Genomic DNA, 27,182 nt, shown 5'->3' with positions numbered 1-27,182 from the left:
GTATACCAATATGAAGAAAAAAAATACTTGAACAATCTAATGAACTCTATCCAAATATGTTTTAAACAAACTATTTATGATATTTTTCATTGGTTTCAAAGTGTAATCCCACAGAAAATTGCCAGTGACAAATCTTGTCCAGGATAAATACTGCCAATATCTTGAAAAAGTCCCTGTCAATCAAATATATACTTGTCTTCCTAAAACTTTTGCATACTTAATATTTTATATAAACGTCTGCACAGTTAGACATTGTTCATACAAAAACAAAATTTGTAATGATTACCAATACTGAAGCAGTTTTAAATATATTAATGCAAATTATTTCTCATTACAATGTCAGCATGGCTATGTTATCTATTCATTACTTATCGGGGTCATCTTGGGAAGTTGTACATTTTGACTAACTTTGCTTTTAGCACAGCAACTCCGTTTGATCTGTATAGTAACTAACACAAACTTTGCTTTTAGCATAGCAACTCCGTTTAATCTGTATAGTAACTAACACAAAATTCGCAACTAGTATGCACTTTGATGCAGAGAAACATTTGTTGTTCCTTGTAATATTTTCTGAAAGAATCTATCACTATAATTGGGCCTGAGAAGAAATCATCATTGAAAATAAAACAGAATGTGATATTTAATACAGGTGAAGCCATATAATGGAATATTTTGGTGATGTATATGTGATATTTAATACAGGTGAAGCCATACACTGGAATATCTTGGTGATGTATATATATGTGATATTTAATACAGGTGAAGCCATATACTGGAATATACTGGTGATGTATATGTGATATTTAATACAGGTGAAGCCATATACTGGAATATCTTGGTGATGTATATATATATGTGATATTTAATACAGGTGAAGCCATATACTGGAATGTCCTGGTGATGTATTTGTGATATTTAATACAGGTGAAGCCATATACTGGAATATCTTGGTGATGTATATATATGTGATATTTAATACAGGTGAAACCATATACTGGAATATCTTGGTGACGTATATATATGTGATATTTAATACAGGTGAAGCCACATACTGGAATATCTTGGTGATGTATATGTGATATTTAATACAGGTGAAGCCATATACTGGAATATCTTGGTGATGTATATATATGTGATATTTAATACAGGTGAAGCCATATACTGGAATATCTTGGTGATGTATATGTGATATTTAATACAGGTGAAACCATATACTTTAATGTCCTGGTGATGTATATGTGATAATTAATACAGGTGAAGCCATACACTGGAATATCTTGGTGATGTATATGTTTATATTTGTAATCTTGTCATGTGTAATGAAATTCATTAGAAGAGGATCTTAGGGTAATACATTCCCCATGGAATGAATGTCTGGCATAGTTCACAGACTTAATTCATTCCCCATGGAATGAATGTTTGGCATAGTTCACAGACTTAGTTCATTCCCCATGGAATGAATGTTTGGTATAGTTCACAGACTTAGTTCATTCCCCATGGAATGAATGTTTGGCATAGTTCACAGACTTAGTTCATTCCCCATGGAATGAATGTTTGGCATAGTTCACAGACTTAATGTATTCCCCATGGAATGAATGTTTGGCATAGCTCACAGACTTAATGTATTCCCCATGGAATGAATGTTTGGCATAGTTCACAGACTTACTGTATTCCCCATGGAATGAATGTCTGTCATAGTTCACAGACTCAATGTATTCCCCATGGAATGAATGTTTGGCATAGTTCACAGACTTAGTTCATTCCCCATGGAATGAATGGCATATTTCACAGACTTAATGCATTCCCCATGTAATGAATGTTTGGCATAGTTCACAGACTTAATGTATTCCCCATGGAATGAATATTTGGCACAGTTCACAGACTTAGTTTATTCCCCATAGAATAGACGTCATAGTTTACAGACTTAATTTATCTCTGTAAATGTAACAATGGACAATATTTTTTCTTGATCACTGACACAAGTTTACACACCATTAAGATTGGATAATTTTAAGAAGTTGACAGTAGTAGTCCTGAAAACACTTTGTCATTGGCATGTCTTAATCAGTTTAAAAACAATAAAGTATAGCCAAAATGCTTTAAACATATTTGTACATCATTTAATTTTCTTTTGAATAAATGTATTTAAACATTTCAATTTCATGTTGAATTTAATAAGAGTTGTAAGAGAGATAGCAATCTTGCTTGTACACTGAAGCCTGTGTGATGCTGGTGATAAAGTATTTAGTGTATAAAAAGTATATCATTGCAACCTACTTTCATTTATTAAAGGGTTCATTGAGGCAAGAAACAGCATGATTAAGTTTCATTTTGATACCATACCTACAACTGGAAATTTGCTTGGAAACCAAAACGTATCAGCATTAGTCTGCAAACGACGAATAACTGTAAGCAAAATAGGTTACTGTTACCAATTTTACACTGGGATGGATTATGATGATGCAATGTAACCAACTTGAATGAACACAGCCTGCCTATAGCTGGAGATCTGGTAATACTACAGGATGTTTATTAAAGGAATAAGAACTAATAGACCTTCAATTGTGTACAGTACAAAAATAGGCCACTGTGATCTTATATTACCTGGTGTTGTTCATACTGATTAGAAAGACCCTGACCTAATCATATTAAGATACCATGCCTGCATTGCAACTGTGCTGGGATGAAAAAATGTTTGGCACCTTTTAATAGCAAAATGATTTTATGTGAAATGTTAGGTTATCCAGGCCATCAGGAAAAAATATCAAACCACTGGTGTAACAATTACTCATCCAGTCCTTATTTTACTCTACAGTACTCTGCTCCATTACAATACTTTGTTACTAAACGAAAAGAAAACAAAAAACCACAGGTACCTCAACAAGCTTGATAATTCAAACACAGATACATCATACAAGCTTGGTACTTCAAACACTGGTACCTCAACAAGCTTGATACATCAAACACAGGTACCTCAACAAGCCTGATACATCAAACACAGGTACCTCAACAAGAATAATACTTCAAACACAGGTACCTCATACAAGCTTGATACATCAAACACAGGTACCTCAACAAGCTTGATACTTCAAACACAGATACCTCAACAGGCTTGATAATTCAAACACAGATACTCAATACAAGCTTGATACATCAAATACAGGTAACTGATACAAGCTTGATATATCAAACACAGGTAACTGATACAAGCTTAATACATCAAACACAGGTAACTGATACAAGCTTGATACATCAAACAGAGGTACCTCATACAAGCCTGATAATTCAAACATAGATACCCAATACAAGCTTGATACATCAAGCACAGGTAACTGATACCAGCTTGATACATCAAACACAGGTAACGGATACAAGCTTGATACTTAAATGGTTCAAAGACATGAAAATATTAATTTATGTTTATGTTAAACACAGGATATTTATCGTTAGTATAATACGTGTACCTAATGCCATACATGAATGCACATCCCTTCTAAGCAGCATCTGTGTTGTGCAGTTTTAGTAATCTAGGTGTAATGTGAATATCAATTAAATTTAAACCAATCAGCAGATGTATCAAATATATGAGTTTCATAATTTGATGATAACAGCACACACTGTGTAAAAGTTGATGGAAACTGGATATGCCACTTAAAATATTTCTTTCAAATGTAAGTTAGGAAACTTTCACTCATGAAAAATTACATATCTAAATATGTTATGGCATCTTCACTTGGCCTGTGAAAACAATTTCATACTAGTAAGTGCCAATTAATTACATACTGTATAATATGTATGGGTGTCCTCACTTTGGTTGGACAAAGTTTCACTACAGTTGCAGTCATGAAAATAGTAGTGACATGGCAAGCACTTTAAATGGACAATAACTCAGACAATGTTGATATTCTCTGGTTCATAACATCTGAAAGTCAGACGCTGAACAGTCAACACGTGGATTTTGCTGCTCTTAAGATGGGCAACCAAGATAGCTATTAAGAGCTCACCACAAGAAAGAGAAAGGGTATATTAGTATTACACCATATTTTCACTTCATCTTTTCATTTGTTGATTGTTAGACCACTATTGTGATCTTTTTTCATTTAGATACCTTTTCATTTATTTATTTACATTGGTTTCATATGTTTTATTTAGCAAGTTACATTCCATTTGAAGCAATGTGTATTTTCATTAGAGTGTTTTTGCCTATATAATACATAGTTTTACGCAGCAGCATGAAACCGAGTGAAAATCACATCACTCACAGGATTAACTGACAAATATTTTGATCACCATCGTGATCAATTCCATAAATTAATAATTTTCTAATATTTAATTTTGTATTTGTATAGTTGTCTGCAGTATAGGGGTCTGTATTTTCTGCTAAAGTGTGCAGTATTTTGATAACACTTGGACATTTTTCCCGATTAGTAACCTGGCCCAGGGACAAAAAACAATGTATAAAGGGGCTAGACTAGACCAATACTTTGAAGCAAAGTAGAGAAAGGGGACGGTAGAAATATTCTAATAGCCTCCCACCCTAAAGGATGTCAATTGCTGGATTTCGGGGCAGTAGCAGAATGCCCCATACAATAGACATTATCACCGCTTTTAAAGCGAAGGGAGTACCAATCGAAGAGATAGAGGGGATACAAAATGGAGGGCAAAATAGGTTCATTATCTACCCCACAAATGTTGATACTCCTCTATTAGACATGACTCAAATATAAATAATGGGGCTGACAGCAAATGTGTCAGAGTCACCCCCAGACACCAGAGGGTTAGAACCCAGGACAAGTGACATACTGATCTTGGGGCTCCCCTTAGAAGTTGACAGCGAAGTCTTGATTAATAAAATAAGACATAAATTTCAGATCGGTATAAAAAACAAAAAAAATGGCGACTGTGTGGGGTTACCAGCAATAAAAAACAGGGATAATAATAATTACAGTAGCCAAAGAAGATGCCGCCAAATTACCAACATGCTTCTATGTGCTAGGGATTTTACTAAAGTCGTGGTACAAAGGATGCGAGTACGAGCAACCCTGTACACGGTGCAGAAAGACAGGGCATGCACCTAGTGATTGTAAAATCCCTATGGCCCAAAATACCTACGCAAGTGTGGCAGCTGCAACCAAATCAGTTGATGAGGAAAGAAACAGCAAAATAGATATTGAGACCAAATATCCTCTCAACTAAATGGAGATACACTAACCACACCATATGGGAAAAGTAACACTCAGACACCCACAATCAATACGACTGGAGGCAAAGATCTAGAGTGGGAAGATTTTGTTACCCCCCCCCAAAAAAAGTCTGCAATCCAGGATCCCCCAAAATACGAAGGCGAAATACTGGAACCAAACCCTTATTTCCTCTTACACATTCAGGATGATAATGTCCAAGAGAATGGAGAATAACAGGAAGAAGGACCGGTCGACCTAATGGGAATCAAACTCATTACATCAACATCAGCACCGGCGCAGAAACATAAATATGAGACGTCGTTGCATGGCTCCTCCCCTGATGGGGAGTTGAGCTTTGTTGACCAAAGATTAAACTAAACCCAACAAACAGTAATCCGGCCCATAAGGGCCAAAATCATGAAGAAGAAAAAAAGAGCAAGAAAGTCAAAGATAAAGACAAAGTCACAGACCTAGAAACCTCGCCTGCAAAAAAAAGACAATGGAACATACACGGAAAATGAATATGAATCAGACATGGAAATGGAAACTAAAAATGACTCACAAACTATAGAAAACAGTAACTGATCAAACGAGGCTCTGGAAGCTCTCCAGAACCGCACAGAAATATAAATATTATAAAAGAACCTTAACTGATATACATTTAAATAAATCTTACATAAAAGTGATGCAGCACCTGGGAAGTGAAGTTAACAAATGGAAGAAACAAACTTCTGGATCGCTACTATTAACAGCAATGGGATAGACAAAGCGAAAGCAGACAAAATAGCCAAAGAAACAAACTTTGATGTAATAATTTTACAAAAAACACACAATGGCATCAAGCCAGAATCCAAATTTTTAACAGAAGACAAACTTAACGCAATAGTGATATGCAACGATTTTATAAAAAATGATATTAGAGGGGGGAGCTGCAACAATAAAAAAAACTAAACAGGGAACAAGCTGGGAAAGGATTGAGGATTGGGAGTTTTTTAAGGGACGTTTATTACATGTAACAATGTTAAATTGGCATATAATAAATGTGTACATATGCCAGCCAATAGAAGAAACAAACTAAATTTTATCGAAAATCTATCTAATTACCTACATTTTTCTATGGAAAATTTTATGGGGGAGACTTCAACTGGGATACCTACAAAATTGACAGAACGACTGACCTAACAACTAGCGACAAAATATACATGACTGAAATGATAAACTTAATAAATAAACACAAATTACATGACATTTATAGAAAACTTAATATACTAAGGAGAGAATTCACTTTTAATTATAAACAAAATCACCCAAGCAGAACTGACAGATTTTACGGGAACTTTTATGATCCATTAACTTAAATCAACACAACCATAACCAACCAAAAACTATCAGATCATTTCATGGTCACTATGGACCTAAAAATTAAAAATAGAGAAAATGGGGGCCAGGACTACGGAAACTAAACAATACGATTTTAAATGAAAAAGAATATATAGAAATAATAAAAAAAAGAAATCAAAACTTTTAAAAATGAAGAAACTATAAATATAATAAATGAATGGGATGGTTTAAAAAACATAGTTAAAAGAAAATAATTGCAATACTCCAATAGACGGGCACAAAAACAAACAAAAAAGACAAGAACAAACTCAAATTAACTTTAAGACAACAAACGACGATGAAAAAAAGCAACTGACAGGTAAAATTAAAATCATTGAAGATGAAAATCAGGGGAGAATAATAAGGGTGGGAATATTCACAGAGATCTACAACAAAGCAAATGACTTATATAAATGAGAAGAATTTAGAAAAGGGGGCGATACAATCTTAAATAAAATAAAAACAAACAATGCAATCCACATGACAAAAGAAGACATTTTAAATAGTATTTTTCTATATTACATAGAACTATACACTACACAGCATATAAAATTCAGCACAATCGACAGCTATTTGAAAAATGTCGACTGTGAGATGATATCAACATAACACAGAGACCAATGTGACTATGTCATCTCAGATGAAGATATCATAAGGAACATAGTTACACTCACTAAGAGAAAATCGCCAGGGAAAGATGGACTCGCATTGGAATTTTTGGGAGAACGCCGATCTTGAACGCTTTGTAGAATAATATATTTTTAAGTCAAAAGAAAATGACTAAATCTATGAGAGAGGGGATTATTACAATTATATATAAAGGGAAAGGGGATAGAGACGAGATTAAAAACTGGAGACCTATATCACTTCTAAATATGGATTATACAATTTTAAGTAGCATACTAACAAACAGTAAAGGGTGGGATAAACGAAATAAATAATGCAAACCAAACCTGTGGGGGAAAGGGAGGGATATACAAAATATGATTTTAAACATTAAAACCATGATAGACTACATGAATGAAACAGGTATGAAGGGTGCTATGGTACTCTTCGACCAAGAGAAAGCTTTTGACCGATTAGAACAAAACTATATACAGAATGAGCAGCAGAGAGGGCGATCAGACCACTTAAGGAAGTGGTCACCCTTGTGTTTGGACCAAAAAAAAATAGTGACCCTTCATAGAGGTCAATACTACGTCTACGATTATTGTTTGTCGCAAACAGAAATTGTAGACGCCCCCTCTCTGCTGCTGTTCATGTTGTAAAATAAATTTTAAGTTTGATGAATATTTTTCTTTTCATCGGAATCTTCGGAATCTTCGGAATTTGTTCTATGTTTCAAGTAATATTCAAGTTCTGATGGTGGTTTTTCTATTTTTGGATTTATGTTCTTTCTGTGTTTATAATATATCATCAAACTTCTGTATCGATCTCCACCGCAATTTTTGCAAATCTGATATAATCCTCTAACGCCGTTGTTACATCCAACACAACTTCGTGGACCAGCATGAGGATTTTTCTTTATAAGATAATTATGTTTCTTGCAATATTCTCCACGGTATTTTTATCACATTTGTTAGTGGTTCCTTGACGCAGCCACGCACAGTTGTTCATTATATGAATGATATCTTTTTAATTAAATTTACACCTCTTCTGCTGATATTAATTAAAAGATTGTTATATTAAAAAATAATGATACATCAAGAATCTCATAATGCAAGAATAGCTCGAGAACGATTAGAAGCAATTAAAAAATTTCTTCCTGTCAGAGACTCATTCAGAAAAAATCTGCAAGCGCAGCTAGAAGCACAAGTTGAGTACGAAGAAGAAACTAAAAAACTGTTTAAGCCCGTTACTGCAGCTACTGAGAAAGTTACAACTGTCATCAAAGAGGATCTTCTTCCGGTATCAGAAAAAATAGCAAGAAGAACTAAACAGACAAAGAAGATTTTACAAGATCTTCCAACTAATATAGCTGCGGCTCAGCCTCCACCTGTTGGTGAAGAAATACTTGAGGGTATTGGTAAAATTCGTGCTGAAATAAGTAAGATGAAAGGTCATGTACCAGAAACAGAAACAGAAACCGAAAAAGAACAAATCAAGGAAAAGGTTCATATAAAAGATAAATTTAATGAAAAATATTTTAATTACATAAAGGGAATTAAAGATATAGATAAATTAGTTGATTATGCCGTACAGAGTTATGATCGTCGAAAAGAAGTTTTAAAAACCAAGTATGCCAATGATACTATAAGTCGTGAAAATTGGTACAAGTGGATATTTCGTATACGTTATAATGCTGACCAAGCTAGAACCAATGATACTAGATATATTAGATTTACTAATGCAATAGATTTATTTTTTGAAAAGCAACAACTTCTATCACTGCAGCAACAACTTCCACCACCACAGCAACAGAAAAAACAACTTCCATCAGCGCAGCAACAACTTCCATCAGCGCAGCAACAAATTCCATCACCGCAGCAACAACTTCCACCACCGCAGCAACAGAAAAAGCAACTTCCATCACCGCAGCAACAACTTCCATCATCGCAGCAACAGAAAAAACAACTTTCATCATCGCGGCAACAGAAAAAAACAATTTCCACCACCGCAGCAACAACCTACTCGACCGCAATCTCCAGAAGAAGAAATTTACGATGTACCGGGTGCTACTGGCAGTGGTCTGGGGGATGATTTTGTTTGTCCTGATAATATCCTCAATGACGTGTCACGGTTAGAGGTTCTCATAGGAGGAAAACGTGCGGGAAATAATTCACCAGAAATAATTAATGAAGCAGCTGATATTTGCCAGCGATTATTTCAAGGTGGTATCATGGATATCGGAGTTTACCGAGAACTTATCGATGAACTTGCTGATGACTAGTTGTTAGATAAATGGTAAATAAAAATAAGATGATAATACATAATAATCATCGCAAACCTGTACAGGTCAGAGCGGTAAACTCACGATTACCAATCTATAGAGCTACTTACGGAGATGGACTTGGTGATGTTATTCAGGGATTATTTACAAGGATAGCTCCAAAAGTAGCACCTGTTGCAAAACAATTATCGATGAAGGCTATTGATATTGTTCGTGATAAAGCTCCTGGTGCAATTGTCAATGTTTCTGGTAAGGCGTTCTCGGGGATCAAAGAAAGACTAGCACGATTATTGCGACGAAAACAACAACCGGTAAAATTACCAAGTACTGAGGTGATGCCTGCAGATGTCAGTAAAATAATAAATCAAGCTGCAAATCAAAAACTAGCAGCGTTAGCAGATCAAGGACTCGGTGAATCTGGAAATAATATCTCAAGTTTGATATCCGGAAGTGGAATTTTCCGAATGCGGTAATCAACGTGTTAGACGAAAAATAATTATAATAAAATGTTCAAGCGCGTATCCGACACAGCATCTGACATGGAAGCACCCGTCCTTAAGGATGAATCGGTACGTGATTATCAATTTTATTCCTATGACGCAAAACAACCAGATCAACGTGGAAAAATTGAACTACAAGTTCATGACACAAGTAGATACTTTTTACCCACTGATGCTTTTCTTGAGGTAGAAGGTACATTTATAAAAACGGATGATACTAATTACGCAGATCCAGTAAAAATTGGTTTTGTCAACAACGGGATCATGGCATTATTTAATAGCGCCACATATATGATCGATGGAAAAAATATTGAATCAATTCAGAATGATGTCGACGTTGCTACAACAATAATAGGGTTGGCAAGATATTCTGATGATTATACAAGATCAGCAGGTCCCACAATGATGTTTGTGAAAGATAACTCCAATAACCCTGAAAGCGATCCGTATAATATAAGACGACCAAGAAACAATGCCAATAACGCTGATGCTGATGTGGCGCCAGTGGTTCATGATTCTAACGAAAATTTCAACTTGGGATTTGCAGCACGTAGAAATATGTTGCTAGGAGGCAATAGAGGTTTTTCATGTACGATTCCACTATCGCATATTTTTGGATTTTGCAGGAATGTTAAAAAGGTTATTTTTGGAGCTAGACACACGGTTGTTCTTGTAAGAAAGAATGATGATAACGATGCTCTGTGGAGACCTGCTGGTGATGCTGGTAAAGTAATATTATCGAAACTTTCACTGTGGATGCCGGTAATGACTCCAACGATCGCAGAAGAACAAAAATTGATTTCTTTCATGGATGCAGGTGGTAAATCCTTGTTGTCATGGTTAACAACAAGCACGGATAGTATGCAAACTAACGTCAACGGTCAGTTTACATGGCATATAGCATCACAACAGGGTGTTTCTGCACCACGACATATTTTTATTGCTTTTCAGGAAACTAATCGTTTAAACTCACAAACTCACTCTCATATGATATTTGACCAACTAGGTCTCACAAATATTTCCTTACGGATAAACGGACAACAAGAACCAACAGAGAATATACAACTAAATTATGCACAAAATCATATAGGACGTACATATCATCGTTTGATGTCATTTATGGGACGTGATCAAAATGCTGATACTGGGTTGCAAATATCTCAACATGATTTCAGAACTTTATATCCGATTTATTATTTCTCGCTGGAGCATCTTGATCTATCAAAACAATCTGTCGTTGATATACATCTCAAAGCAACATTAAATACCGGTGGTGTTGATTACAGAGCAATCGCGGTCATACTTAGCGATAAAGCCATGTTACTTGAAGGTGGTAGTGGTCGAATGAGAGTCGTTGATGCACCAGTGGAAAATCTCTAATTATTCAGAAAAAAATATTATTTATATAAAAAATGTCGTATGTTACTCTGACTCCCGGTCAGGTAAAAAAGCTTCGATCAAAAACCACCAGCAAATGCGGAACTAAAATATCACTAAAACGAGATCAGATTGGTGGTGGTCCAAACAAATTATCGTTGACAAATAATCAGATTAAACATTTCAATAAAGCCCTAGAATCAAAAACCGGAGTTCAATTTCATCTCTCTCCGAGTGCCATCAAAGACATGGTTAAAATAGGTGGTATATTTCCACTTCTTGCGGATATTTCAGCGTTAATAGCTGCTGCTGCTCCAGCCGTAGCAAAAGCAGCTGCGTTAGGTGCTGTTGGAACAGCTGCTGGAATGGCACTAAAGAAAGCAACTGGAAATGGATATAAAAAAAGGGACGCGGTCTAAGATTGCCAGGATCTCGTTGGGGGAGAGGTCTAAGGCTTCCACGTTAGACATTCCAGCATCAAATTTTGATTTACTTGATGCTGATAAAAAATTAAAAATAAAAGCCTTTAGAGGTGTTTTTATGCGAGATCAATTACCGAAACAACCAAACAAACTCCAAACAGGTATTATTAATCTTGACGAACGTTCCGGACCCAGTATTCATTGGGTATCATACGCGGTTGATCCACGTGGAATCGTTTATTTTGATTCGTACGGGTTAGCTCCACCTGTTGAATTTATCAAGTATGTCGCACCACTTCACGCAACAACCAGAGTTTGGTATTCAACGCTACCCACACAAACAATGACAGATCCGCCAATATGTGGCCGTGAAGTAATTAATGTACTCGACGCTATATCAAAATCATCCAAACCACCACATAAAGTTGTGCATGATTATACAAGAAACCGATTCGTTTTAAACAACAGGTCTTATTATAATGGTTGATATTTACGGAAGATCTTCTACTGGTAAGAAAATAAAATCCGACGTTGATCTGTCGAAGTATGTGACTAAAGATGACCTCGCTGATATTATGAACCTGGCTGGAGTTGACCCAGATGAGGTTGTTATTTTTCAAGATCGATATGGTAAACTAAAAACAAGCAATATCAAATGGAATGATATAGTTCGACGAGTACTCGGTGCGGTCATGGATAATATTCCCGTGTTTACTGACAGCGGCAAAATCAGAGATTCAAGTATATCGTTTGCAACAATTAGAGATGAAATTGCAAAAAGTGTTGCTAATCGCGTGAGAAACACCGGTGACACAATGACAGGTGAACTTAACATGAACGGGAACAAAATAGTAGCTGTAACAACTCCAAAATCTGACAACGACGTCGCAAACAAACTATACGTCGACGACGTAGACAGTAAACTATCCACGCTGCGGGCCGAGTATGATGTTCACGTGGACGCTTTTACAAGACTTCGAAGAAATTTTTAAAAAACCGACGAATCCATAAATAAATTCTTTGGCACTCCTCCCGTCATCGGCATAAAACTTTCTGATATCAAAACTAACCTAGACACGATCAAACGAACACAGCAATACATCGTAGCGGGAATTCCTGAGATCGTCAATAAAACCAATTTGATTAAAATTCCAGCTGGAATAATTCCCGGGCATATCACAAACATCGTATGCACGGTATCATCGGGATTTGCAACATGGTCGCAGCAAAATAATATTATCAAATATACCGCAACAGTCACTGGCGTGTACAGGCTGTCTGTGTTTAGTGCTGCAAAATTTGAAATATTTACAACGTTTCCATGGCGTCATTCCACCGACAGGTTTTCCGGGGTTTTATCTGTTATATTAAATAGCAGAACCGAAGAAATTTTTATTCTGGAAGCAGCTGATAAGAAATTAACCGCAACATCTTACTGGCGGTGTTTCGAATTTGTAGCTGAAACACCTCAATTGGTTACTGCATAAAAATATATGGACGGTGCACAATACAGGTACAATCAAGCGCATGAATGGCAGGCGGCGCTAAAAGATCAAGTCGAACAATATACAGTAAAAGTACAAAAATATCGACGACGATTAGTTATCGTTGATGTGATTGTTTATTCAGTATCCGCTGTTGTTGCTGGAACCGGTGTAATATTATCAGCGTTGACAATGATGGCACCAGTAGCTGTAACTATTTTTATTTCAGCAGCAACAACTATTGCAGGTGTGTTTAATATCATCGCAAAAAAAATATGTACTTGCACGAACGAAAAATTATCCGATTACATAATAAAATTACAAACAGCGACGGTAGCATACTCGAAATTATCCTCGTTGTTATCAGCGAGTCTCAGTGATGGAATTATATCTGATTTCGAATTTTCAATGATGACCAAAATATACGACGAAAGTATAGGTATTAAAGATACAAGTATTAATAATGCCAGAATTACTTCAGCAGATCGTGACCAACACAACTCCGCCAAAGATAAAGATGATCTCGTAAGTTCGTCTAATCCTGAATTTAGTGTTAATTTTCCTACTGCAATTCCAGTAAAAGAAATAGCACTAGCACAATTACGAGTATATTACAGCTGGCCAAATATCAGATCAAAATCATTTAATGGTACACCAGCAAATAATTCGCTTGTATTTGCTAACAAGAACAAACCAGATGGAACACCCGACTGGGTTGTTGTTGGAATACCAACTGTCAGTTACGAGATTGAAGAGATCAATGAGGAAATTCAGCGTAGAATAAAATCAATAACGGGAAAAGAAGCAAAAATATCAATTAATGTTCATGAACCGACCCTGTCCTCGACGGTTGAAATACATTCTCCCGATTATGCCGTTGATATTTATCAGTCCACGATAAGATCCGTGCTAGGCTGGCCGGATGCCCCCACCCCCCGGTGTATCATGGACCACTAGAACCGAAAAAATCTGATTATGACACGGATAGGCAATCATATCATGAAATTAATCCATCATACAAACAACATCTACTTAATATAAAAAAGCAACATTGTTGGGTTATAGTTTTTTATTTGTTGTTAAGGACCGCATGCGGTGGAGTTTTATTTATGAACAAAAACCTGGAGTAACAAGAACCAAATCTTATGTTATTCACCTGATTGAACTAAAAACATATTTTGAGATCATTAATCGAGAACATAAGATACAACTAGAAAAACTACAACTAGCTCTTCAAGAGTATCAACTTAATTTGTCATCAGGCAAAGTTTTCCTGGATGAAATTATCAAGCAACAAGAAATATTAAATCAGCTTGTATCCGACATGGAATATTTTCACCAGCGAGTAATTGATGCAACAATAAATTATACCGATGGCGACAATAAAGATAAAGAAAGATTTTTAACCGCATACAACATAAAACAAGCTGACCTGGTGAATTTTAAATTTCCAGGATATAACGTAGACAAACTAAAAAAATCTGTCAGTGATGTCAATGATGAGAACTTTCCTAAAATGCATGATGCATGGAGAAAAATAGCACCACCTCCAACTGTTCTTAGATATGATAATGATCCACATGGCGGCGGAAGACACGTATCTCCGGGAATCGTTAATATAACGCCGACGGTCGCGGTTAATCTAGTTTGTGACGTAATCGATGGCAGCTATCAAATAGATCTCGGAAGATCAAATCAGGCTCAACAAGGATACATCCTGTACACGTTCACACCACACATTTCCCCTGGAAGTTTAATTGTGCAAGAACCAACTAATCCTGTGTATCTACGGTGTCACAATAATATGTTAACACGAATAAATTTTAAACTCACAGACCACCTTAATCGCTTAACTGACATACGTGGAGAAGAACTTGTGATAAATCTGTATGTGAAATCTTAAATATTATGTAATGGAGAGTTTTTACACACGAGGATTTCAGACTCAAATTTTCAGAAAAAAAATAAATAAAATATTTTTTTATTACTAGTACAAATTAATCAGATTGTGTGTTTGGTACAAATTAATCAGTCTTGCAAAAAAAATATTTTTTTTTCTGAAAATTTAATTCTAGCCCACAAGTGGTCAGCGTTGACAGGGACCCCAGTTACCAAAACTTTCATTTTCATTATCACTCTGGATCGTTTCATCAGTAACGGGGTTACTTTGGATCGTTTCATCAGTAACGAAGTTACTCTCTGACATAATTTTTCTTAATTGTCTTATACGAGTACTAATCGTTTTCTTTGCCTCGTAATCGTGGGATAATAGCGATTTAATTCTTTCTACGGCGGCAGAGAGAGGAACGAACTCCTTCACCTGATTATCTTCTACGGTAGCTAGCGACTGAAACATTGCCGCCTGAATCCGTTTCATGAGCTTGTATTCAGATGATAGTGTGTGTGTTCCCTGGTGTTTACGTTCTTGTAAAATCTCAAAATTAGAAACTATTTTTGCAGGATTTAGTTCATCGGATATATTAACTCCATCTTTTTTAAATTTTTTAGTAGCAACAATTACATCATTGATATTTTCATGGTTCATTATGTAATATATAAATCTTTAAAATAAAAAAAAATATCCCTATAGAACCCCTATCGAGTCTTTAGCGAGTTCGTCGGGATGTTTCAAGGACAGCACAACATATACAATGAATGAAGAGCCCCTATCAAGTGTATTAGCGAGCTCAGATTATGAATGAAGAGCCCCTATCGAGTGTTGTTGTTGTTGTTGTTGTAGGGTTTAACGCCATTTTTCAGCATGCGATAGGCTATACATGGCGGCCAGTATTAATGGTGGAGGAAGAACCCAGGAAACCCTATCGAGTGTATTAGCGAGCTCAGATTATGCATTGGACGGCACAAACATATAACTTAATTAAGGAAATGAATATATACAATGAAATGGATATATACAATGAATGAAGGACGGCACAAACATATACGCTCAGCAAAATCCCACCCACAATAATTAATCCAGTGGGTGATACGAAAATATGTATCAGCCACTAGTCAATATGATGGTTGAATTTTGCTGAGCGGGGGGTTTTGCGGTTCCCCCATTATTATAAAAATCGCAATTATGCGCACCACCGACAAATTGTCAGCCATGGGGATTCGATCCTGGACCGCGAGCGTCACAGTCCAATACCATACTGATTGAGCTATCGAACCTTGCTACGAACATATGTTTCGGTAGTTAATATATAGCTAAGGAACCAATATTTACATTAAAACAGCGGTTTCCGAATAATAACGGTTTCTGTATTATAACAACAGTTTCTGAATATAAAACAGCGTTTTTCCTAAGCAGACTGCGAATCAATAATGACAGCGGTCCTAAGCGGCATGAACACACCTGCACATCGATTTATACCATAACGACGGTTTCTGTTCTGTACCTATATTACAGCTTCCTTGCGGATCAATAACATTATCATGATTTCTCGTAATGTTGTATGATGGGAAATATTTAAAAACCATAAATAATACTTCTACGAGTAATTAATTACGACGTAATTAGTTAAACTGACTAATTACGATCATAAAAAATAAAAAATTTACGAAGAAAACTATATATTAAAAAATAATCTCCCTTTTATATAATCAAAAATTCAGTAGTATACGATCAGACAGTACTGGGTCCCCTCAAATAATGATATAATTCAATGTGGTGATGATAATTATTGATACCGAAAGGTGATTTTCTGTTTATATTTTTTCGAGAAAGTAGATCTGGTTATATTTTCTGCGACGTATTTTACCACACGCGGGTCAATATCAAAATATTTTGCAGCCGAATGCATCGAACGAAATATTATTTCTTCACCAGTTTCTGTGTTTGTGGAAATTACCGTCCTCTTTCCGATTATTTTACATCTTCCTGTATTACCACATGCAGAGTTCACGCTTCGTGTGACAACTCGAAGGTTGTGCAGGGAGTTGTTCTGAGGATCCCCGTCAATATGATCGACCACTAGACCGTCATTGATCACTCCAAAGAAACATTCGTAGATAAAACGATGACATAAATAATGTTTTTCCCCCCCCCCTCGCATGTGAACCTTAGATAACCATGATTATTAATACAACCAACTGGTTTTTTTAACCTACAGTGTCTGATGACACCATTAATATTTGATTTGAAATTCTTAATGACAGGATGTGGAACAAATTTATTTTGCTCCATTATAATAATATTATTTGTTTAAATCATTGTTTGTCTGAAATCTTGATATATAATCCTCCACGGATTTTATAGCGTTTTCACCATTATTATTTTTTTTGTCATAATATCTTTTAAGTTCTCTGAACCGTTTTCCACCGCACTTTCCACATAATCCTGTTTTTCCTCGCACTCCAATACCACACCGCAGACATGGTATTGGTCCTAGACTTCCTCGTCGTATGTTTTGTGAGTGCATCCAACAAAATTCCTTTCTGCAGGATTTGTTGCATCGATTTACTGAGCCAATCATCAACCATCTGCATTGAGACATTGTATATATAATATTTTTTATTTTAAATATTTGTTTTAATTATATGAACGAGTTTGAGAGATTATCCCAAACTAGGCCTGTTAAATATAAATTCAACCTCGACAGATTATCTCCAGACTTGCCAGTGCGAGATTTGGTTGATCCGAAAAATAAAAGTCTGATCTCGAAAATTCACGACGCCAAGAAGGAATTTTACACGGATGGTGCATCTCAACGTTCAAGATTATACGCAATACTAACAAAGTCACGGACGCCACAATGAACGACAAGCGAGCGGCAGCTATCATTAACTACATCGCTGAATACGAGGGTAATCAAAAATATTTCTTCAAAGTAAAATTTATTGTATTAACAGAAACTGGAAGTTGGATTATCCGTGACAAATATGATCCTGTCCTTGGCAATAATAAAACTGTCATATTAAGTAAGAATTCCAGACCGGGTCTACTGACGGGTATTGACAAACCGTATTATGAGCGAGCGTATCCTGTAACAGCGGTTATTTATGGAATCTATGAGATAAATAAAAAACCCAACGTTGATAAACTAGCGCCGATGAAATTTTCAAGGTTAAATTGTGTAGCTGAACGAGTAATAGAACACTTTACAAACGCGATGCGTGGAAATGGATTAACTGATTTAAGGCGTGAAAAAATAAACTCGTGGGCTGATTCAGTTAAGGATACTGGTGCTACAATAAAAGATGTTGCTGAACTAGGAAAACTATTAAAATTTCCAATAACCGTAGCGACAATAACGGGAGAGGTACTGTACGAATCGAAATATAAATCGAAAGGATCTCCAATAAATATTATTGATCATAACGCGCATGCATGGACTGGCGCAGTAACACTATTTCCACATGATCGAACTGTTAGATTTTACTCCCCAGATAGTATGTTTGATTTTATTAACGAAATAAGTAAAAACGATCCTGTATCGGTATGGTTATTTAAAAGTAATGAGGAAGGTGAATTTGATCAGTTTGTCAGACCAAACGGTGAAATATATCGAACAGAATCCCTCCATGCCGAAATGAAAAATCTTGCGGAGATGTTTTTAGAGTGCAAGCACGCGGAAAATACTGACAAATTACTAACTAATTGTTTTACCGTTCCATCTGTTGCGGCTCATTTTGCTAGAGAAAAAAATTCATGGAAACCAACACGATTTGATTTACTCGAGGACGTACGCGCAAGTTGCGTCGAATACGGACATGGCGGATTATGGAATACCAAATATAATTACAATGATGTTATTTCGGTTGATATGGTTGCATGTTATCTGGGAAGTTTTCTAGGATACGGAGATTGTTCTGTATACTTTGAAAGATTCGGTCACCCAACAAACGAGATGACGCGAGTGGCGATTAATGGACCATTACCTGATTTTGATCTGACTGGATTCGCCTGTATTGAATCATTCGAGTTTAACGAAAATCTTCACAAGATTTGTTATGTTTGGTTTGGTAGACATTTTTGTGAAAAACGTTGGGCACCTATAGTTTTATTACGATATATGCTAGATTGTGAGATACTGACATCGTTGGTGGTCAGTGAGGCGATTATATCATATCATGCACAGACGAAAGTTTGGTTGCCCATGTCAGATTCTGAAGTTATTAGCGAGTTTAAGGATGATATTCCTAATAAACTCAAAACCGCAAAAGATCTCGGTAGAAAAATTATAGGTAAATTTACTCAAGGTGGTGCATATGATTATAAAAGACATCACGCACGATTAATTCTAGATGATGCCGAGTACGATTTTATAATTGCTGATACAACAGCGAGAAATATATTTGTAAATCGAGAAAGTGTTTCTTTATCCGACAGAACAAAATTGGGTACTATCGTTAGTTACATAAATGACGCCTCCCCACAGTATACTCGTCTAAGATCTTCCATGTTGGCTTACGTTTCCATAAATTTATTATCGATGATTAATAGATTTCCTGAGACCGCAGTCAGAGTCGCAACAGATTCGTTTTATATTTCAAGTAAATATTTAGAATCTGTTATGAAATTTACAAGTAATGATGAACGATGGGGTTCGTGGAGAATAAAAAAGGAACTATTACACAATTATACAGAATCAGCAGATGTTCCAGTGAGAGATTTTTATCGTAAGGGTAATAAAATATCAGAAATGTCGAAAGCACCATCGTTGAGTGATCCAATAACTAGATATAAAACAGTATATCTCAATGGACCTGGTGGATGCGGCAAAATGACTCGAGCGATTAATGTTTTTAGAAATTCAGATATTATCGTGCTGACACCCACACATAGACTCGCACGCGAGATGAAACAGCGGCAAGTACAATCGTGCACGTATCATAGTTTCTTTCGGTGGCGCGGGGATACATGGACTCCTGAACGAATGGGGGAAAAATATATACCTAAAATAATTATTTGGGATGAGATATGCACGGTGTCATTGGACACATTAAAAACGTTTCTTGATTGGTTGTTGACGAAAAATACCGCTATAATAATATGTGGCGATCATGGTCAACCGCCGCCTTTTATTGGACCATCTCCACATGATTGGTTAAAAAATTTCGTTGATTATTACGAAGAAATAGATGATGATCATAGAGCTCTCGATGCAAATTTAAAGGAGTTTAAAAAATTAATCAGATTACAATCAAACAAAATTCAGTGTGAAATAATACGTGGAGTGATCTCAGAGACATCAATGGGTGATTTTTTAAATTTATGGAGACCCACCGATTTGATCGTAGCAAGTAGAAAAATAATCAGAGACGCTTTACAACAGCAGTTATTTCAACTACATAAAGAAAAATACTCAGAATTACCCGTACCGTTGTGTTATAGACCATCAGATACAAGAAAACAGAATATTAATGTTGATATTCCAGGACAGACTGAAAAACAGAATCTCGTATTAAATTATATTGTTGCCGTTGATATCAGTGTGGTCGAAGATGCAATACACGCTGACAAATCTCCATGGGTGTTGGGATATGCTATGACGATCCACTCGTCTCAGGGATTAACTATTTCTGATACACGAGTCTGGATTGTAGACGATCGTATCGAGTGGTCAAATTTAGTTTATTTAGCGGTATCGAGGGTCAGAAAAATATCTCAATTACGTAGAATTATAATTCCTGAAATCGTTGATAAATTTAACATCATCCATGATGATATAATAAGAAAAAAAATAATCGGATACAAACAATCTGACAAAAAAAAATAAACGTGACTTTGATCTTGATGTTGAATTTATTATTGAGTTAAAACAGCAGCAAAATAATCATTGCGCCAGTTGCAATTGCATAATGCTGTGGAGGTATTCGAGTAATGATTCAAGACAATTTACCGTAGATAGAAAAGATAATAGTCGCGGTCATACACGAGAAAATACCATGTTGACCTGTCTTGAGTGTAATCGACGTAGAGGCGCTAGTGCTAATTAAGTGATCGAAATCACTGAAGTGATTTTGGCGGTAGTTGTGTATCCTCGGGAATTATTTGTAGTTGTTCATGTACAAATCCACGTTGAGGAGCAGCCGAATCTAATCTGTAGATTGCAGGTCTACCTGACGATCTTGTCACGGTAGATATTTTGTGTGTGGTAACACTCCAAATAGGATAAGTCGCTCTCGCTTTACCACCTTCAAGTTCACCAGGCTCATATAAATATCTGACTGTAACATCACCCAATATTTTTTGTTTTTCAACATCTTTTCGTTGTGTTGGTATATTTTTTTTTTGTAATTGCATTAATGGGTTTCATGTTGGTTGTTTGTGTAATCTCATTATTTAATGCAGTTATCACGCTTGGTAATCTTGCAACCCACTCGCGAGATCTTTTATCCTGAATAAATTCCCTCGCGTATTGATATCCAAATAACCGCTCAGCAAGTGTTCGATTAAATCGCTCAACAATTGCCTGATCACGATGAATTGCAGTATGACCTCGTCGTATTTTGGTATTATGTCGTTTCATCAACGATGATACTGGACCAAGAAATTCCTTACCAGGATCAACCTGCAATAATTGTGGCCATCGCAGACCACCTTGTGGTCCACCACCTCGTTGATAAATTCGTTCAAACGCATCGGCTACTTCAGATGATGTTTTCGTTGATAGCGGCTCTGCTTCTTTATATCAACTACGGTTAACGCGTATTTGTATGTTTTTCTACGCACAGTATCATGCGGTAAAAACAGAATATCAGCTTGATGAACTTCATTAGGAACACTGACATCGAAATACGCGTACTGAATTCGTTTCGGTGGTGGTAGATAAATTTGCCATATTGCTTGTTTGGATAACCACGTTTTAGCAGTAGAATGTTTAACCGCTGCTGCATTAGCAAGTTTACCAATTGCTGCTTTACCTCTCCAGTATCCTCTTGGTGAATAATAAATCGATTCCTTTATTAATTACCAGCCCCAAGCGCTAATTTACCTTTCATCGAGGATCTTACTAACCAATTAGCTAATGATTCTCTAATATTTTTATTTTTTGTGGAATTTAATGCATGAATTAATTTCACATCTGCAATATGTCTATCTTGTAGATTTGGACTTTTATAAGCTACATCATGAGCGTGACAAGCTCGATCAATAGCGTTTATTGGTTCCTCGCCTGGTTTTGGTTGATCTTGATTATCGAGCCTGATATCAAATCTGGTACCAGGACCGCAATAATTATATCCTGGTAGATGTTTTTCTCCGCTGTATTTAGCCCATGGAGCACCTGGAAACTTTGACATCAAATTAGCAATATCACCACCGCGCTTGTTAGGTAAAAACGAAAATTTCTTTCTACCGCATACAGAACATTTTCCACCATACGCTATTTTTTTTATTTTTTGTTGTAACCGTAGCTAAATCAGTAGTTGGAGTTTTAACTCTACAACGTAAGCAATATAAATTCATGACATAATATATATATGGATATAATTGATTTCTCAGCAACAAGAAAACGAGAGCCAGTTAAACACCACCCTGCGTTACCAAATTCCATCAGAATGATTATCATAGGACCATCTGGATCGGGTAAGACGCAGTTATTACTTAATCTGATAATGAGATGGTTGAAATGGGATAAATTGTATTTAGTAGCACCATCCGCTGATGATCAACGATGTTATGATGTACTTAAAGATTTCAATGAAAACGCGCGATTACTGGATGAAGGTAATGATGTTATAGAGTTTATAACCGATATTGATGAAGCACGATCCGTAGATTCCATAGACGGATTTATTAATACTTTAGTTGTATACGACGAACTGATGCAAGATAAACAATCAAATCCAGCCAGAATATTTTCCTGAGGTAGACATAAAAATACAGACGTGATCTATGTTACTCAACGACACACACAAATTCCGAAAGTGATCAGAGACAATTGCAACACTTTAGTTGTGTTTAATGGCGTAGACACACACACACTTAGAAATATTCATCAAACTTGGTGTGGTGGTGACATGGATATAATTAAATTCAAAAATTTCTTCTCACGAGCGCAAGCTACTCCACATGGATTTATAACAATAAATTTACATGATCCAAGAACAAGATATCGTGTGGGTCTTGATACAATATTTGGATAAATTTAATTAAAAAGATATCGTTCATATAATGAACAACTGTGCGTGGCTGCGTCAAGGAACCACTAACAAATGTGATAAAAAATGCCGTGGAGAATATTGCAAGAAACATAATTATCTTATAAAGAAAAATCCTCATGCAGGTCCACGAAGTTGTGTTTTTATGTAACAACGGCGTTAGAGGATTATATCAGATTTGCAAAAATTGCGGTGGAGATCGATACAGAAGTTTGATGATATATTATAAACACAGAAAGAACATAAATCCAAAAATAGAAAAACCACCATCAGAACTTGAATATTACTTGAAACACAGAACAAATTCCGAAGATTCCGAAGATTCCGATGAAAAGAAAAATATTCATCAAACTTAAAATTTATTTTACAACATGAACAGCAGCAGAGAGGGGGCGTCTACAATTTCTGTTTGGGACAAACAATAATCGTAGACGTAGTATTGACCTCTATGAAGGGTCACTATTTTTTTGGGTCCAAACACAAGGGTGACCACTCCCTTAAGTGGTCTGATCGCCCTCTCTGCTGCTGAATGTACTAAACAAATTTGGCTTCAGACAGAGTTTCCAAAAATGGACTGAAATTCTACACACAGGGATAACTTCATGTGTACTGGTAAACGGAAAATGCACGAAAGAAATTGAAATACAACGATCAGTGAGACAAGGCTGTCCACTATCAATGCTATTAAATGTAATGACAATAGAAATCCTAAGTCATAAGATAAGAAGCAACCTAGAAATACAAGGCATACAAATGCCAATAAAAAAGAAATAAAAATGCTCCAACATGCAGATGATTGCACAAACTTTATAAGAGAGGGAAAATGCTATAAACATCTGTAAGAAGAATTCGAAAAGTTTGGTAAAGTGTTGGGGAAAAAAATTGATTATGGCTGCTGTCCCAACAAAGAAGCATAAAGCACACATACATATAGTAAACACATATGGCATACACGGGACTTAGGGATCTCTGGCAAAGATCACCAAACAAACCAGGGAAGGAATTTCGACACTGGGGTTAAAACCCAGTGTCGGATGAACAACCCTATAGATCAAACTAGGGATTAAATACCCCATCAAAAATTCTGTAAAAAAAAATAAAAAAATTTGATCAAAATTCAATTATAAATAATACAAACACACACATTTGGGGAATACAAAATCACATAACTTTTCAATTTTTTTTTTAATAACTTGGGGCATCTGTCTGGTGCCCCCCCCCCCCAACTTCCCTCAGGCCTGATTCAAAAGATGCGTTATAACTTGTTGAAACAAAATTTCTCCACATGAAAATTTTCACATATATTATTGAAAAGCATTACTGTAAGTGTGAAAACCATGACTAAATTGAGGGCTAGATATAAAGTTGCTTGAATCTAACCTTGCCATGTCTTACTCATATCTTCCTCTATGACATGCTTGAAACTGACAGCAAGAAGACAACTAATGAATACACTAAAGATTTTAAGATGGCGAATTTCACAAGAAAATGGTGGTGCTAGTTTTCGGCTTAATGCCATTTTTAAGCATCAACTTGAAATAGTGACAGGTTGGTGGTAAAGTTTGAATTTCACAAGAAATTGGTGGTGCTGGTTTAGGGCTTAATGCCATTTTTAAGCATGTGCGTGACCCAGTGACAGGTTGGTGGTAAAGTTTGAATTTCACAAGAAAATGGTGGTGCTGGTTTAGGGCTTAATTCCATTTTTAAGCATCTACTTGACCCAGTGACAGGTTGGTGGTAAAGATTTAATCAACTCATCCATTTTTGTTCGCATTTGGGATGTGAGAATGATTGGTCTTCCCGAGATCCATTGTTATGCAGCTAAAGGTTTTGAAAGGAACGGGTACATTTTAGATAGAGTTTGTCCAATAATAATTATAATAATACATCTTAATATGTTCAACATTTCCTGCCTTTCATTTATTTGCAAAATTATGTTTCTAGTATATTTAAAGTTACTCATAAATCAGCACTGAAATGAACTAACTTAAAGTTTTTATACCTTTTACCTATAAATAGGGGAAGTGCACAGAGTCAGAAAAAAGGTCAGTAGAAGCTTGGGTGTCAAATCTTTTCAAGTAATGAATGGAACTTATCAGTGCAAATGATGATTCTAAACAAAAATGGATACAAGGTGTCAAATCTTTTCAAGAAATGAATGGAACTTATCAGTGTAAATGATGATTCTACACAAAAATGGATACAAGGTGTCAAATCTTTTCAAGTAATGAATGGAACTTATCAGTGCAAATGATGATTCTAAACAAAAATGGATACAAGGTGTCAAATCTTTTCAAGTAATGAATGGAATTTATCAGTGCAAATGATGATTCTAAACAAAAGTGGATACATGGCATATTGCTTCGACAAAACATTGAACTTTTTACATTTGAAGTTTATCACATTTCTTTCATTCTGATCTCCACCTATCATGGTGATGTTATACAAGTGTACTATGATTGGTCTTTTGTGACAGAGCTGTTGAATTGCTTGGACAGCATGGTGATGTTATACAAGTGTACTATAATTGGTCTTTTGTGACACAGCTGTTGAATTGCTTGGACAGCATGGTGAGGTTATACAAGTGTACTATGATTGGTCTTTTGTGACAGAGCTGTTGAATTGCTTGGACAGCATGGTGAGGTTGTACAGTGTAAATGATGATTCTATACAAAAATGGATACAAAGTGCTTTGAATTGCTTGGACAGCATGGGAAGTCATTGAGTTTCATTTCTGACTCAATGGTATCAGAAGTAAAGTGGAACAATTTTTTAACCATATCCTTGAAGAAGTAATCTTAAATGTGGAACATGAGATACCATCAAATGAATGCAAATAACTGTATTATAATTTAATCGGGTAAGTGATATGATGATGGGATGAAATGTCTGACAGTAACCTTGATTATGGAATATGAGATACCATCATCAATAAATGAATGCTTACAGTAACCTTGAATGTGGAATATGAGATACCATCATCAATAAATGAATGCACATAACTGTAGTATAATTTACTTGGGTAAGTGTTATGATGATGGGAAGTAACCTTGAATATGGAGTATGATATACCATCATCAATAAATGAATGCATATAACTGTATTATTATTTACTGGGGTAAGTGTTATGATGATGGGATGAATTGTCTGACAGTAACCTTGAATGTGGAATATGAGATATCATCATCAATAAATGAATGCACATAACTGTATTATTATTTATTGGGGTAAGTGTTATGATGATGGGATGAATTGTCTGACCTTGAATGTGATGTACAAGATGCCATCAAATGAATACACATAAGTCTACCATCATTTATTCCTGCATCTACAACAAATTTAGTCCAATGAGGAATAGTACATGTACTCCTATAGATATATTTATGTACAAATTTAGTCCAAAGAGGAATAGTATTTGTATACCGATATATTTAAAATTTAGCCCAGTGAGGAATAGTATGTTTACACCTACAGATATATTTATGTACAAATTTATTCCTATGAGGAATAGTATGGTATGGCTCTAATAATATGGAAGAATGGGAACCAGACTTGAAATGGGTGAACATAAAATAGAGTAGATTTGAGTTTGGCTGGATGGAAGAATGGAAACCAGACTTGACATGGGTGAACATAAAATAGCATAGATTTGAGTTTGGCTGGAGGGAAGAATGGGAACCAGACTTGAAATGGGTGAACATAAAACAGCGTAGATATGAGTTTGGATGGATGGAAGAATGGGAACCAGACATGAAATGGGTGAACATAAAATAGAGTAGAAATGAGTTTGGCTGGATGGAAGAATGGGAACCAGACTTAAAATGGGTGAACATAAA

General features: G+C 35.8%; 1 protein-coding gene across 1 annotated transcript in view; it reads right to left on the bottom strand.

Moving 5' to 3' along the window:
* LOC149791113 (uncharacterized) overlaps window positions 1-27,182 on the bottom strand; it is a 142,919-nt gene that overhangs the window by 10,524 nt on the left and 105,213 nt on the right. The gene's annotated exons all lie outside the window — the stretch shown is intronic.

Source organism: Sinohyriopsis cumingii, chromosome 10, assembly GCF_028554795.1.
Source record: "Sinohyriopsis cumingii isolate HCF-2022 chromosome 10, ASM2855479v2, whole genome shotgun sequence".
Lineage (NCBI taxonomy): Eukaryota > Metazoa > Mollusca > Bivalvia > Unionida > Unionidae > Sinohyriopsis > Sinohyriopsis cumingii.
The sequence above is the reverse complement of the archived record's forward strand: the minus strand, read 5'-3'. Positions and strand labels throughout refer to the sequence as shown.